This window comes from Eumetopias jubatus, unplaced genomic scaffold (assembly GCF_037043125.1).
Source record: "Eumetopias jubatus isolate StellerSeaLion01/CBP00866 unplaced genomic scaffold, mEumJub1_p1.0 scaffold_4, whole genome shotgun sequence".
Classification (NCBI taxonomy): Eukaryota; Metazoa; Chordata; class Mammalia; order Carnivora; family Otariidae; genus Eumetopias; species Eumetopias jubatus.
Window position 1 is genome coordinate 3,832,712 of NW_028274810.1, and position 12,079 is coordinate 3,844,790.

The 12,079-nt window shown below is 44.8% G+C and overlaps 1 non-coding gene across 1 annotated transcript; it reads right to left on the bottom strand.

Moving 5' to 3' along the window:
• Positions 1-11,681: 11,681 nt before the first annotated feature.
• On the bottom strand, positions 11,682-11,755 carry TRNAN-GUU (transfer RNA asparagine (anticodon GUU)). Its single transcript has one exon. It is a non-coding gene; the product is annotated as a tRNA-Asn (tRNA).
• Positions 11,756-12,079: the final 324 nt, after the last annotated feature.

Below are 12,079 nucleotides of genomic sequence, written 5' to 3' on the forward strand. Positions count from 1 at the left end.
GGGACGGGTGGCTGCTTCGCGGGCCCGAGCCCTGAACACCTTCGGTCGTGCCACCGACGTCTTTCTAAGCGCGGAAGGCCCCTGGGAGCCCCCGCGGCGCCGCAGGGAAAGGGACCGCGGCGCCGGCTTAGGCTCCCGCGTCTCCCCCCAGGAGGCGAAGCCCCGGGGGGCCCTCGGCAGTCTGGCTCCGGGATCCGCACCGAGCGCAGGGTTTCCAGATCCGGAACGACGGCCCCGCTGCCGAGGGGGCCCCGCCGACTCCCCAGCTCCCGGAGGGGGCCGGTCAGGGGCGTCTGAGGCCCCAGGCGCCCCCGCCGCCCGGCCGTGGGGGTCACCCGCCCTCCTGGGCTGTCGGCGGCCGCTTTCACCGCGGGGGCGGTCGGTGCTCTCGGCTCGTGGCCGCGGCTCGGCGCCGGGAATCCTCCCAGGACCCGGAGGACGCGCCCTCCCCGGCCTCCCGCCCGCCCCGCGGCGCCTCACCCGCGCGCTCGTCCTTCGCCGGCCCTTGCGCTCTGCGCTTCTCCGCGGTCCTCTCGGCAGAAGGGTGTCTCTTTGGTATCCTCCGGGCAAAAGCGGTCCCCCCGGTTCCTGCCTTGGGCTGCTTTCAAGCCACTGACAAGAGGCCTGTGGCCATGCCCATCGAACAGTGTCCAGTGAAATCCAGGCCATGGAACGGCGGGATGAAAAGGAAGCGCAAGAAAGCGTTCTTAGTGGCACAGACCCCAAGAGTGACAGAGCCATGACTGGGGAGGGAAGGTCTATCCCTACCTGGCGTTTATCAGTGATTCCTGGGTGGGCTGCCTTGGAGCCTCTGTGTGGCTCCGCAGCCAGACCCGAATAGGCTGCTGGGGACACTTGGTGTGACCCCAGCCACATTCACAGAGGCTTTAATATTTGGAACAAAGTGAGGACGAAAAGCCTAGGAAAACAGATTTTTAAAGTTGTTTTCTCTCTCCCTCCCCCATGCGAATGTGTATGAGGTTACTGTGTGATACTGACTGCAGTGTGCTTAAAGCACAACTACTTTCCTGATATTTGGCAGTTTCTCGCAAACGTAAAAAATATACCTACCCTGTTCCTAGTAATATTGCTATTTACTTCCTGAGAACAACGAATGCCTACATCCCAAAGAGGCTTCTACACAAAGGTTGGTGCGATGTCATGTATACTAGGCAAAGCTGGATAAAACCCACATGTCCATCAACACATTGTCCATACCCAAACCCTTGTATACTTTTAGAATGGATTAGTACTGCGCAGTAAAAACATCCAAACTATGGATAAGGCAATAACGCGGACAACCCCCTCCAACAGTGTGTTCAGCAAAAGATGACCACCATAAAGCCATTTTTGAACATCTAAAACATATGCATTTAAACGTGCCTATCTGATGCTCCTGTGTGATCCCATTCCCAGGAAGGATCCGCGGAGAAGAGTGGTGTCCTCTTTGAAATATTTTGCCAAGAAACTTCCTGGGTCGATGGAAATACATTGCTCTGCCTGATAGTCACAAGGGTTTAGACCTTTATCACATGTCACTGTCTACTTTCTATTTTTACAACCTTAACATCAAACATAAAGTTAATTAACAGTGTCTTTGAATGACAGATTAGACCAGATGGACATAACAGATATATACAGCATCGATAAATAAAGTTAATTATGTTTTAAAAACTGAGAATTCCCAAAAGGCTGACTTATTTTAGTTCTAGTTAATATTAATTCAATAAATACTAAATATTTAGTTCAATATTTGTTTCCTGTGTACACGAATAAGTTACTTTCATGTATCCTCTAAAATCTATGCAAAAGACTGATACATTAGAACCTCTTACATTTCCCAGACAATGCTAGGACTCTGGAACATCTCAGTTCCATTTACTCACCTCATTTTTGAGTGTTTGGCATTAATTTTCTTTCAACGTACATTTTGAATTCATAAACATTATTATTATTATTGTTTGTATAGTGAGATTTATTTGACTTAGTCGCATGTTTAACCTATCCTATTAACCTATTCTGCCCCACTTTCTGGCTCCTCCAACCTCTGAGACTTTAATTATACCTATGTTAGGCCTTCAGGACACGGCCCATATCTTTGTAACACTCTTTTTCTCAATTTCTCTTGCTTTTAGCTCTCTACGCTTAAGTCTGGAGAGTTTCTTTCTACTTACATATTTCCAGGTTAATAATCTCTCTTCCAAACTGCTATGACACCCAACTATTGACTTTTTAAAATGTCAGCTATTACATCTTTTATTTCTATTATTTTCATCCGATTTTCAAAATTGATTCTATTTCTCGGATGACAATTTTTATCTTGTCACCTACTTTCTGGACAGCCGAATCATACCACTTTATCTTTTTAAAGTAATTGGAAGTAACTTTTAAATAATTTAAGTAACCTCTACACCCAATGTGGGGCTTGAACTCACAAGCCCAAGATCAAGAGTCACATGCTCTACCATCTGAGCCGGCCAGGTGCCCCTGAGACCTACCACTTTAAGTTCCTATCTGATAACTCAGTATCTCCATCACCCATGAGTCAATTTCCATGGTTTGCTTTTTCCCCCTCGTGCTTCTCTTCCCTTACAATCCTAGAATACTGTGATTGAATGGTGAACCTGTTGCGTGAAGAACGATAGCCTGTTTGGACGATGTTGTCTTTCTCTGAAGATTATTCACCCTCTCCCCCAGCAGGCAGCAGAGGAACGGATCACCTCCAATCCTTGACTATGCTGATTTGCAGCTTGTTTGCCCTCATGGGAAGCCTCAGTCCTCAGCCAGTTTGCTCAGGCTGCTGTGCTGTAGACGGCTAGGGCTCCCACCTGAGACCTTGGCATGTTTCCTCAGGCCCCTCCTCTTCGCTAAACCCTGAACTTTGGTTTGTATCTCCTTAGCCCCATGGTAGTGCTGAAAATCCCACTCTCTTTTAGCTACACTCTGCTTGCCTTCATAGCCTCTTACGTGCACACTGCTTAATTTGCAAATGTATCGTGGGGAAGTTCCGTCCGGAGCATCCAGCTCACTCAACCCACTCCGGGATCTTGGCTCCTCAAGTCTGAACCTTTGGACAGCTCCACATGTCCTACCTCCTTCTCCTCTTTCTCTGTCCAGATCTATGAAATTCCTTAATGTGTGGCTGTTTTCTCTGGCTCTTAGTAGCTGCCCTCTCTCCAGTTTCTCAATCTCTTGTTCCTGCCAAGAACTGGCAAATGCCCTGAGGGGGAAAAGCTAGAAAATTAGTTTTATTCCATTGAGTTTCTCTTCCGTCTTCTCTTCTCTCTCTTCTCTGGAACTGAACTGACCGTTCTCCAAAGACTTCAGACAGAATTCCTTCAGTTCAGACTTTCTTTCTTTTTGGCGTGGATGCTGGTTTGCTACAAATACTCCATCATCACTGAAAGATGAAATCTACGACTTCCAGATAAATTATACTTACTCCTTTTTTTTTCCTTAAAGGGATCACTGGTGCATCCTTGAAGGTTTCTTAGAATACTTGGGATAAGTCTCACTGGATAGTAAAAGCTCTTGCTAGAAGCATGTGCAAAAGACTGTCCACCATGAGCTGAACAATCATCATGCCTGTCCAAGGTGCAAGGATCTGATGAAGCTGGAACCAGTTCCCTGCTGCGCTATCTCCACTCAGTTAACTCACTATCAAAATACCAAGTAATCAGTTTTCCAGGTGCTGGTCACTAATATGGCGGAGAAGAGGCCAACCAAACCATTTAACACTCCTTTATTCTGAGGAATGTCGAAGGTCAGCAGTGGTACAGTCAGAAGTGGAAACCAAAGTCTTAAGTATCATACTACTAGCAGCTTTCTCAGAGCTTCACTGTGTGACCCGCACACAGTTCCTCGGTACTGTACCGTGTGTAGCGTATCTAGTGCACGTAACAACCCTGAGAGCGTGTAGGTCCTGACCACCCTTGTTGCAGACGAGAACACTCGGGCACTGAAAGGCTGAGCTGACTTTCCCTGGGCCCGAGCCCGGTGATGGTGGGCGCCAGCACTCAGAGCCAGGCCGTCTCCCTCCAGAGCCCCTGTGCCTGGCCGTCATGCCAGTGCTCACTGAGAAGACTTCACCGAAATGTGCCTCCCCCGCTTCTTGCTCAACCTCCCTGATTTGGGGGAAAAAAAGAGAGAGAGAGAGAGAGAGAGAGTAAATTCAAAGTAAAGCCTACAAACACTGAGGACTAATTGATGAAATAAAGAAGAAAGAGCACACAGAACGATTTAGTCTTCCCCAGAAACAGACTCCGAGGCCCCAGGGATGAGGTAATCTCATCATCAGAAGTGTTTATGAGATCTTGATTCTTCTTAATGGTCTGAACAAGGAAGTTCCCTAGAGAGGTTCGCCAAAAAACAAAAAAAAAAAAAAAAGAAAAGAAAAAAAAGAAAAAAAGGTTGTGCCTTTTGTGTTCAAAGTGCAGGGAGACAGACCGCTGAGCATTCTTGCCTACCTGACTTAGGGCAAATGGGAGTGCCCCTGGAGTGACAAGGGAAAGGGAGGCTAGCCCATAAAAATGAGACAGAATCGTGCTTTTCAAAGTTCATTAGTGAACATAGCACTTCCATATTTGGCCCCATCCATGTACCTTTATCATCGATTAGCTAATATTTTCCATACTTTGATTTACATCTTTTACATAGTCAGTTTATTTTTAAAGTTAACTGTGTATCAGCATCACAACTGAAATACCAGTAGGAACTGCCACAAACAGGATGTAACTCTAAAATCCCATAAAAGGAAAAAATCGTGTTGTTATAGTTAGTAACAGAAGTAATAAGCGAGCCCAGGAGCCTCCACAAGCGTTCCCTTGAGGTATGGGCAGGGGCAGCCTTTAGAGTAACCTAGGGCGACGCCGGGGCTGCACTGATCAATGCAAGACCCTGGCCATGCCTGGTTTACCACTGCCCTGCAGTAGCCAGGGCACGGAATGGTTCCTCTTTACCAGCCCAGGGAAAACAGGAAAGTCCTCCTCTCCATTATAGCTCAGGGAAGGTGGAGAGATCACACAGACACAGGAGCTGCCGGTCCTCGGGATGTCCTAGAGGGACTAAAATGCATCTAATGCTGAAGGAGAAGTCAGGACCTTGAAATAAACAAATCTTAATGTGTAACTGACGTGCCAGATGAATGAGCCAGATGTGCAGTTTCAAATGCGGAGGCCACTGGACTCCCATGGCAATTGAGTGCTTGAAATGTGGCTAGTGCCGAGACACTGAATTTTCACATTTGTTTCTTGTACTTCATAATTAAGTTTAAATAGCTACACGTGGCCAGTGGCTACAGTATAGGACGGCCCAGGTTAGAGAATAAGCATCATACCATAAAATCATCTGCTTTATTTCTCTGTAGCAGTAAACAGATTAATGACACCTCACTTTTAATATCAATTCTTTTTTAAAGATTTATTTGAGAGAGAGAGAGTGCACACGCAGGAGCAAATGTGGGGTGGGGGGTGAGAGAGAGGGAAGGAGAGTCTTAAGCCCACTCAGTGCTGAGTGCAGAGCCCAACAGTTCACGACCCCGAGATTAGGACCTGAGCCTAAACCAAGAGTCTGATGCTTAACCCACTGTGCCACCCAGGCACCCCCAACAATTCTGAACGGCTTTCTTCAGCTGCCTAGATACAGCTGAATGTCAGTTCAACTCCAGGGGCCATCTCCCCTGCTGCCTCTGCTTCCTCATCAGATCCACACACCTTCCCCAAGCAAAGGAACAAATGGGAGCCTCAGCCAGCCCTGCTCTCTCACAGGTGGGGTCTCGGTCCCTTGGATGGTCATGCGGCTCTACCCAGGTGGTGGCTTCACGCCGTTCCCCACAGGTTTGACCGATGTTGCGGAAGCACTGTTGTACAGCCAGTGTTGTACACTGCAGAAGTTTCCTTGTTTTGGCAAGTTCCTGGGACAAGAGCATGACTCCAGGCTCTGGTTGCAGGAGGTCACACAGAGCCATGCAATCTCTGTGGGGATTAGGTGATGCAGCAGTAAGAGAGTCATATCAGCCATTGTGGGGCTCTGGTAGAATTTTTGTCCCATCCCCAGGACACTGCATCTGATTCCCAAGAGCAGCGTTTTTACTGAATTTTGCAAAGCGAATTTCTCGACAGCACAGACAAGACTGCGGAACAAGAACGGAAGTCAGAGAAGCAATGGCTTTACTGGTCATTAAAGAGTAAAGACACAGTTCTGAGGTAGGACTTAAATGGTGATGGCGAGGTTTTGACCTTCCATGGGAGCCAGAGGGCCAAGCCCAGCAAAGCTCTGGCACCTCAGGGGCTTTGACTCTGGATACCAATACCCTTCATTCCCCAAGTCTGTCCCAGAGAGTGAAAGAGCATCCTAGACAGAGCGAAAGCACAACAGGTCTCCGAGGTCCACCGGAAGCTGAGGGTGGGACACAAAGGAGAGTGACACAGAGAAAATGACAATGGGTGTGCTGACCATAGGGTAACTGGGGATTGGCCTTATTTAAAGACTAAAAAGGACCTGTCTTCGGATGTTCCAAGGGGTACATTTTCCAGAGAAGCGTCTCCAACGCTGAACGTATTTCAAAGCTAGCTATGATGTGTATACAGAGGTTAATATGAAAATTATATTTCATTATTAGTAGGAAAGAGATTTTGAATGAGTTATCTCACTCAAGTCGACTTATAGAAATGTGAAGACATAAGGATGTTGTCACTAAACAAAGAGAAAAACAGGATGTATAAAAGAGACAGAAAAGAGAGGGGAAAGAAAAAAAAACCCACAGAAGGCTTGAGAATATTTTGTTTTTGTTTTCCTTTCCTTGGCAAACAGATGAGCTGGAAGCTGGCAAACAGCTAGTCTAGACAGTTCATTTGGTGAAGCTGCCTAACTCATCAGGTCAATATTTTTGGCTATTTGTGAATGCTCCCAAAAGTTCTTGAAAGTATAGTTGTGGGATGAATGTGGTGACTCCCTGCCCCCGCCCCCCCACTTTCTGCAATACCTGCCAGGGTCCTTCCCTTGGCATCTCTTAATGAAGCCTAACTGAACTACTTTCTCCATCAGGATTTCTCAACTTCACCACCACCCCTGTTGAGTCATAATTATTCTGAAAAGAGCAGATTTTGTTCTCTGCTTGACACACCTTTAGCAGTTGGATGTCAGCTTAAGGTATTGGCTGTGAGCAATACAGAAGTAATTAGATAGCAGATAGCGGAGGAAAGCCAAACATCCGAGGAGAACAAAAAATATCACAACAAATAGTTTCAACTTACTTTGCCTACTTGCTTTGGCCAAACCAGAAGAAGAATCAACTTCACTTTCGCACAGCCAAGTGGCTTCAAACGTTTTCAAACCAAGGCCTACTAAATATAAAGTACAAAACGTGTACCACTAAAAAACCTTTACCAACGTAAGCCAACCTGAACAAGCACCGAGGTAGTACCAACTAAAGTACAGAACTTTAACAGAGCACAGACATCTTCCTCATGACTTTTCCCACCCAAGAGCTCACAGAGGCATCTCCATCCCAAACCCCCACACCACACTGCCCCACACTTCTATCAATATATGTTAATTTTTCTTGGCCTTTGCTTTCACAGACATTGAATCGTAAAGCATATACTGTTTTTTGGGGCTGGGGAGAGAGGCGTTGGTCTGACTTCTTTCACTCAACATCATGTCTGAAATTTATCCATGTTTTCCATGTAGTTGTTTCCATATTCCTTGTATGAATTATGTCTCGATATATTTATTCTGCTCTCGGACGTGTGAGTTGGTTCCAGTTTAGGATATTATGAATTTACATGAACATTCTTTTATATGTCTGTTAGTGGACATATACATTTCTCTAGGACAGCCCGTTCCAATGGAAATATAATGCCAGTCACATGTAATTCTAATTTTTCTAGTAGATACATTTTTCAAATGATTCTATTTATTTACTTGAGAGAAGGAGAGCTAGAGAGCACAAGCGGGGAGAAGGAGAAGCAGGCTCTGACGTGGGGCTTGATCCCAGGACCCTGGGATCATGACCTGAGCTGAAGGCAACCACTAAAACCACTGAGCCACCCAGGCACTCCATAGTAGATACATTTTAAAAAGTAAAATGAAAGAGATGAAATCTATTTTAATATTGTACTAGACCTACTATATCAAAACTATTGTCATTGCAACATGTGATACTAACAACGTTTCAGGTGTTCAGTAGCTGCATGTGGCTTGAACTTTCATATTGCACAGCACAGGACTAAGGTATGTAGCTAAAAGTCGAATTTCTGGGCCATAGTATATAACCATGAATGCATGACCCTCAGTTGACACTGCCAATTTTTTTTTCCAACAGTTTTGGAATTTATTTTTACTCTTTCCAGAATTAAGAGATTGCAGTGCTCCTCATCCTGTCAGCATTTGGGATTGTCAGTCTTTTAAAAAATTTTTTAAGTCAGGTTTATAGAGATGTAATTTACATACAGTAAAATTCATGAACATTAGATTATGGTACATTCTTTTCAATGATATCATTTCTTCACAAAGCTGGATTTTGGTGGTTGCTGTGATAAAAAGCAAGCACTATGCAAAAAACAACAATAACAACAACAACAACAACACGTGACAAGGAATGAAGTTTGAGAAGGTCTGAGAAGCTGTGCAGTGCACAACACCAAGGCATAAGATTTTGAAATGTCAGAACACTGAAAACAGCAAATTACTCTGTTAAACTTTTTCAGAAAGTCAAGAGAACACGTAAGAATATCCACAGCACCACCCACATACCCACAATATACAGAAATATATATGTGATCTCAGCAAACAATAACATTCCGAAGTAAATACCAGAAAATACCGACCAGAATCCTCAGGACAACAGACAATCAAAAAGTGTCACAGGCTAGATTAGTTGTCATCTACAACCTACCAGGGAATAGAGATCCCTGTCAACTGCCACTCATCAGAGATTAGCCCCAGGAAAATACTTCATAAAATTAAAGCACAATCACACACTGATGCCTGCTGATAGGAGAAAATAATGATGCACGCACATTTAGAGAGAGAGAGAGAAGAGTTTTCCAATCACCCCACTTAGTATGTAAAAGGCAAAGAGCTCACTTTCTGCTCATGAGATTCAATAGAAGAACTCAGCCAATAACACTAATGGTTCACGTGGGCAGGAAGAGTTGGTCAAGGGTAGGATTCTATTGGCTCCAATGATATGTCTCAGATGGGCTAATTTTTATGGACATAGCAAAAAAACAAAAACTGCCAAGGAATACTGTAGAGACAGTTACCTGCATGCCAGCTCACCATTGCATAGCAAGGAGAACAGGCATTGGAGATTGTTTTCATCAAATAAAAGCAAAACCAACATTTATTTTTTAAAGTTTTATTTAGTTAAGCAATCTCCACAGCCAACATGGGGCTCAAACTCACGATCCGGAGATCACGAGTAGAGGCTCTTTCAATTGAGCCAGCGACGTGCCCCCAAATTTATTTTTAAAAAGAGGAAAAGCCATCTGGAGCCAGAGAGACTTTCCTCCCCTTGGATAAGCTACTTAGCAGGAAGCAAAGCCATCACTCTAAACAGTCTGCCCTAAACTTAGCTGACTACAGAAAACAATGACAGTGATTGGAGGACTCTGTATTCAATGACTGCATCCTGAAAGGTTAGCTGTCCAACATATGCAACAGAATGTTTCTGTGTAATGTTCACGATGTCCCTCTGTTGTACCTGCCCTTTAGTTAAGTCAGGAGGGCACCATTTCCCTTATCAGAATATCACAGGGGCGCCTGAGTGGCTCATTTGTTAAGCGTCTGCCTTTGGCTCAGGTCATGATCCCAGAGTCCTGGGATAGAGCCAGAGTCCTGGGATGGAGCCCAGCATTGGGCTCCCTGCTCGGCGGGAAGCCTGCTTCTCCCTCTCCCACTCTCCCTGCTTGTGCTCCCTCTCTCGCTGTGTCTCTCTCTGTCAAATAGATAGATAAAAGCTTTAAAAAAAAAAGAATATCAAAGAGATTCAGAAAGATTGTTGTCTTGGCAAAGAAATGAAGAAAGGGACATGGACAGGCTGGGAAATAAATTGGAATATAATTTTTAGGCACTGCTTCCTTGGAAGGCAAATTTGCAGGATTTCCTAAAATTAGAATCCTAGGAATGCTATAATATAGTAGTTGCACTTCCAGTTCTGTACACTATTGAAATACCTGCACAGGTAGCCAATGGTATGTGTACAAGAATGATGGTTGCAGCCTATTCAGAATCATAAAAACATATAACCAACCTAATTGCAAAAGCAATATGAAAGCGGTTAAATAAATAGTACACACACTATAGAAGAAATGCCTCTGTCAAAAAAACGCAAAGGATAATTATGATGAGGATTCCACTGCTCAGGACATTATTGATAGAGTAATTACCAAATCCAAGCACTTCCTGGGCACAGGTTACCCCTGTTGGCCTCATGCTACAGATGAAAATACTGAGGCACATCAACACCAAATGTTGGCGAAGATGTGGAGCAGAGGAACTCTCATTTATTGCTGGTGGGAATGCAAAATGGTACAGGCACTTTGGAAGACAGTTTGGCACTTTCTTACAAAACTAAAAATATTTTCTTAATATAGGAGCCAGCAATCAGGCTCCCTGCTATTAGTCAGAGGAGTTGAAAGTTTCACCCACAGAAAAACCTGCCCACCCATGCCTATAGCAGCTTTACTCACAATTGCCAAAACTTAGAAGCAACCAAGATGTCCTTTAGTAGGTGAAGGGATAAATGAACTGTGATACATACAGACAAGGAAGTAATACTCAACACTTAAAAGAAATGAGCTGCCAGTCCTTGAAAAGACATAGAAGAATCTTAAATGTGTGAATCTTAAATGTGTATTACTACGTGAAAGAAGTTGATTTGAAAAGGCTACATTGTATGATTCCAACTATATGACCTTCTGGAAAAGGCAAAACTGTGGAAACAGTAAAAGGATCAGTGGTGCCAGAAAGTGGGCAGAGAGGTTTTTCTGGGGTAGTGGAAATACTTTGTGTGATACTCTAATGGTGAATACTTTCATGATCCATTTGTCCAAACCCAAAGAATGTAGAACACCAAGAGTGAACCCCGAGGTAAACTATAGCCTTTGGGAGATTATGATGTGCTAATGTAGGTTCATCAGTTGTTTAACAAATGCAGCACTCCAGTGGGGGATGTTGACAATGAGGGAGGCAATTCATGTGGGGGTGGAGGGCAGGAAGTATGTATGGGAAGTCTCTGTACCTTACCCTCAATTTGTTGTGAACCTAAAACTGCTCTAAAAAATAATAGTCTTAATTTTAAAAAAAGTAAGCACCCTTAAGAACAATCTTCCCAAAGTAAGCAATTTTGAACAATGAATGCAAATTTAGACTTTTCTAAAACTGAGTCACAAAAGTTTAACATTCATCCAATCTTTAAGGGCAGAATAAAAAAATTTACCCCACCAGAACCTGGGTTCTTATTTCTGTCTGAGTTCCTGTTCAGGGGTATAAAGATGATAGGCCAGCAGATATTCTGAGAGAATGAGGTTGGGGAGGTGGGGTGGGTTGGTGTTACTTAAGAGTTAGCTGATGTGAGGTGGTAGGACCCAGAATCCAATAACATAGATTTTATGTGAGGAAATCTGCAGGTGATAAACAGAAGGAAAGACGCCGAATTGAGTTAAAAGTCAGACACACGTCCCTGGGTGGGCTCGAACCACCAACCTTTCGGTTAACAGCCGAACGCGCTAACCGATTGCGCCACAGAGACCCGTTTCTTGTCATTTCTTTCCTCCTTAGGTAGTAAGTACCTGCTAACCTCCCGGACGTGCCACCCGCTAGATAACAGAAGTTCCAAAGCCTTGGAAAACCAGGATCGGAGTCGACGCAGCGTGTTCATCAGGTGAAGCCCCGCGTTGAACGATTCTGAAGACAAAAGGGCAACCCAACGGTCTCGTCCCATGTGCCCCACCGCCTCAAATGCTAGCGTCCCCGCGGTCTGAGGCAAGTTGGCTCCACGGGAAGCTGCAAGTCGGTGGGCTCGCCTGATTGGCACTTGCCGTTTCTCCGCCTTCACCAGACAGCCCTTCGTCGC